The sequence below is a fragment of the Limulus polyphemus genome, unplaced genomic scaffold (assembly GCF_000517525.1).
Source record: "Limulus polyphemus unplaced genomic scaffold, Limulus_polyphemus-2.1.2 Scaffold1683, whole genome shotgun sequence".
NCBI classification, from domain to species: Eukaryota; Metazoa; Arthropoda; class Merostomata; order Xiphosura; family Limulidae; genus Limulus; species Limulus polyphemus.
In genome coordinates, this window is record NW_013667293.1 from 25097 (window position 1) to 29311 (window position 4215).

Below are 4215 nucleotides of genomic sequence, written 5' to 3' on the forward strand. Positions count from 1 at the left end.
CAATAGAACTCAATAATGAATTTATTTCTATTGTGATAATTCCTAAACTACTCACATTGTTCCCAATAGAACTCAATAATGAATTTATTTCTATTGTGATAATTCCTAAACTACTCACATTGTTCCCAATAGAACTCAATAATGAATTTATTTCTATTGTGATAATTCCTAAACAACTCACATTGTTCCCAATAGAACTCAGTAATAAATTTATTTCTATTGTGATAATTCATAAACTACTCACATTGTTCCCAATAGAACTCAATAATGAATTTATTTATATTATGATAATTCCTAAACTACTCACATTGTTCCCAATAAAACTCAATAATGAATTTATTTCTATTGTGATAATTCCTAAACTACTCATATTGTTCCAAATAGAACTCAATAATGAATTTATTTCTATTGTGATAATTCCTAAAGTACTCACATTGTTCCCAATAGAACTCAATAATTAATTTATTTCTATTGTGATAATTCCTAAACTACTCACATTGTTCCCAATAGAACTCAATAATGAATTTATTTATATTTAAATAATTCATAAAGTTCCAACAAAAGTAATAAAAAGATGACCTAAATTTCTACTTATTTTGTGGACTACATAAAAAAGTTTGTGGGTCAATTTGAGTGTTCAAAAACAAGTAAAATAATTTGAAATAAGATAGTCAGAGATTTACATGTCGTGGATCCTCATTGCAGCTAGATCAATGCATTTTTCTATGATTTTGCTCTTGATATATCCAGGAAAACAAAAATAGGGCAGAACCAGTATCAAGGTATATTTGTATTCTTCTAGGTTTTAAAATATAAACACTTTAAGGTACGAATAAACCTACGGACTCCTTAATTGGGTAGCGTTTTAGTAATTTATTAGCTCATTTATCAGAATTTTTCAATCGTGAAGTCGAGCCAATATTTAAAGCCTAAATCAAATGATGGCATGAAGTGATACTGAGCGTATGATTTTTATCTTTTGCATCTTTTTTAACGCATATGTTGAGGTTATGCCATTCTATTCTGTTTTCTTAGCACTGTGTTGATTAACAATAACCTTTCTTTCCGAAACGTGAAAAATATATTAGCACAAAAAAGAATGAGAAAATAGTTCTGGGTGACTTTGTTGGTTGAATTTCCCACAAAGCTATTAGAAGGTTTTCCGCTCTAGCCGACCGCAATTTAGAAATGATGAATTAAAAGGAATGCAGTTAGTGAACAAGACCCACCACCAACTCTTGGGTTACTCGTTAAGAACGGGATTGACAGCAACATTATAACGTACACGTGGCTGAAAAGGCGAGCATGTTCGGTGACGGGATTCGAACTCGCGACCCGTAGATTGTCATTTGAGTATCCTAACTATCAGGCCACGCCAGATACAGTTCTCAGTGAAAACCGCAGAGTTTTATCTTTAAAAAGCAACTCTGAAATATCACGTATGCGATTACGACGTCATCTCACTGATTTGATGACATTACTAACACTAAAGCTGTTAAATACACGCTGATCATTATTTTTACTTGAGCATTTGCTATTGGTAACAAATAAATCTCGATAAAAAGACTTTGACAGACTTTTAGAGTGCCCTGTGAAGTGGAAGCACGCCGTACGTCCATATGCTGGCTTCTCAGCTCGAATTAACGGACAAAGGAAGGTCTCTCAGAAGGGATGATGAGGATATATTGAAACATATGTTCTTCGTCTTTGACAAACAGTTTTTGCTAGCTCTTTCGTCAGGTTGGTACATGTAACACGTAGACTCCGCCTTCTATGCTTCGGTTCTGTGTGTGTCTAGCTGCTACTCTGATTACAAGGGAACGCTCAGTCTCAACAGCTCCCTCTAGCTTTGACTAGCGCCTCTGGTTAGGTGTACTTGATGTTACACTTCATTACCTAAGCCTTTTTATTACGATTTATCGCTTTAAAAGGCTGATAACATCAACATGACTGGCAAGAGATTACGAGGACTTGATTTCTGCCAGGGTTTCCATACTTTGTACCGGCAGGGCGCCAAATGGAGAACGGGCACCGCAGCGGTGTCAGCGGCTCCTCCTGGCTGTGCCGCTCACGGAGGTATCAACTCTCCCCACTTCAGACTGTTTACCATCGCCCGCCGGGTTTATGGAGGACTTGTCGCCGATGGTGTGTGCATGTGTAAGCGATCTACTATAGATAACCCTCTCAGCTCAATAGCTCTTTAAATAAATTGCCGTGAACCACAATTGCTTGCCTGTTCTGAGTTCACAACGTACGGCTGCTACCGTATGTTTGAGCCTCTTCAAATGAGTCACAGGTGCCCACGAGATGACTTCCTAACCAGCAGCTGAAGAGCCTAAACCTATTCTTTTGTGCTGCTGCCTTCAATGTACTTGTGTTCTTTAACCCTTTAAATGATTACCTGTGTACAGATTAAAACGAACTCCCTACACCAGATCGTTCATCCGTTTTTCAAAAAGCTGCGTGCGTCAGAGACAAAAGAGTTCTTAATACTCAGTCATACAGTTTGAAAATAGGACATATATTATTTCACTATGGCCTTCATAATATATCAAGTACCCCTTTGATATTGGATCAGATGACTAAGCAGGTGCAACTTCTGATTTGATTTTTTCCATCCAACCACCTGCTTTTCTTGGACAACACGCTCCAACCCACTGTTTGACATAACACTTTCTCTAGATTACACACACACACACAACAAAAAAAAAACGATATTCATTGAGTCTGCCAAGGGATGCCGCCACCAAGCTTTCCTCGAGCGGCTAAATCGAACTTCAGTCTAACTTTCAAGATCACCATATTTATTACACGTGCCTCTTCTGTGTCTTCCATCGCTCTTCGACTTATTCTACTCATTATCTAAGCTCTGCTTTATCTTTTACAATAAAAAAATCGTTTCTTGCTTATAATCCCTGTCAGACTGTTCTTTGAATGTTTTCAAACCAGTCGGAATGAAAGAATACTTAGTTGATGCGCACGTGTCTCGTGTTATTTTACTCTACTTGTTGCACGTGCGATTTGTGTCAAAACTACTTTGGTGACGACTGCTCCTTGGTGCATTTTGACGACTGTTCCACCACCATCCCCAAACCTTTTTAATAGCTAAAACGAGGACATAATTAAATGCAATGTAAAAATAAATCTACTTAAGGAGGAAGTCATCCGAATATTCTTTTCTAAATCATCAACAGGGCTCGGTGTTGGGCGTGAGAACTTCTACTGGTCCACGCCACATCAAGTCTTTTTTTAATAAAGATAGATTTTGCAATCAAGTCATTATAACATTTTATTGAACGAAACGCACTTAAGTATATGCATTTCTTTATATTAATTCCTTTTTTGGTTATAAAATAGTTAACGTTTTCTTTATTCACTAACGAATGTATCACAGATGTTAATTTATAACGATATTTTTACACAGACTAACAGAGTTTATTTACCGATCAATCAACAGGATATTTTAATTTATTTACAGAAAGATCACGTGATAAGGTAGCAGAGTCAAATTTTATTTCACTATGAAGACACGAAAGTTAGAAATTATTTCAACAGAAAAAAAGAGACATAAAAAGTCGACGAGTTAGCTCTGAAATCTTTGAGTTGTTTAGAGAATAAAGTACTCAAAGTGCCTTTACAAATAATCAGTCATTAAACGAACAATAACATTGATGTTTTTCTAAATAAAAAATCGTGCCTTTTTAAGGGGTATGGGACTAACTCTGGGCCACTTTGTTTTTAGAAATCTTAAGTACCTAGTTTTGTACAATAAAAGTTATATATCTCGACACATGATAACACTGACGTTTCTCAGTATATATATATATATAACAATGCTTATGAATATGATTTTATATAATAACACTTATATAGGTGGTTTTGGGTAATAGCAGTTTCACAAATGGTGATATGTATGACACTTATGTACTTTATTTGGTATAATGACACTTGTGTGCTTGGTTTTATATAATAGCCTTTATATATCCGGTTTTATATGATATCAATTAAGGTAGTTGTTTTAGTGTTATAACACGTGTGCTTGTTTTTGTATAATAGAACTTGTGTATTATAACATTCATACAGCCGGTTTTATGCAATAAGAATTAGTATTTTGGTTTTGTATGGTAACACTTCCATATCTGGTTTTACATAGTGACACTTACATATCTGGTTTTACATAGTGACACTTACATATCTGGTTTTACATAGTGACAC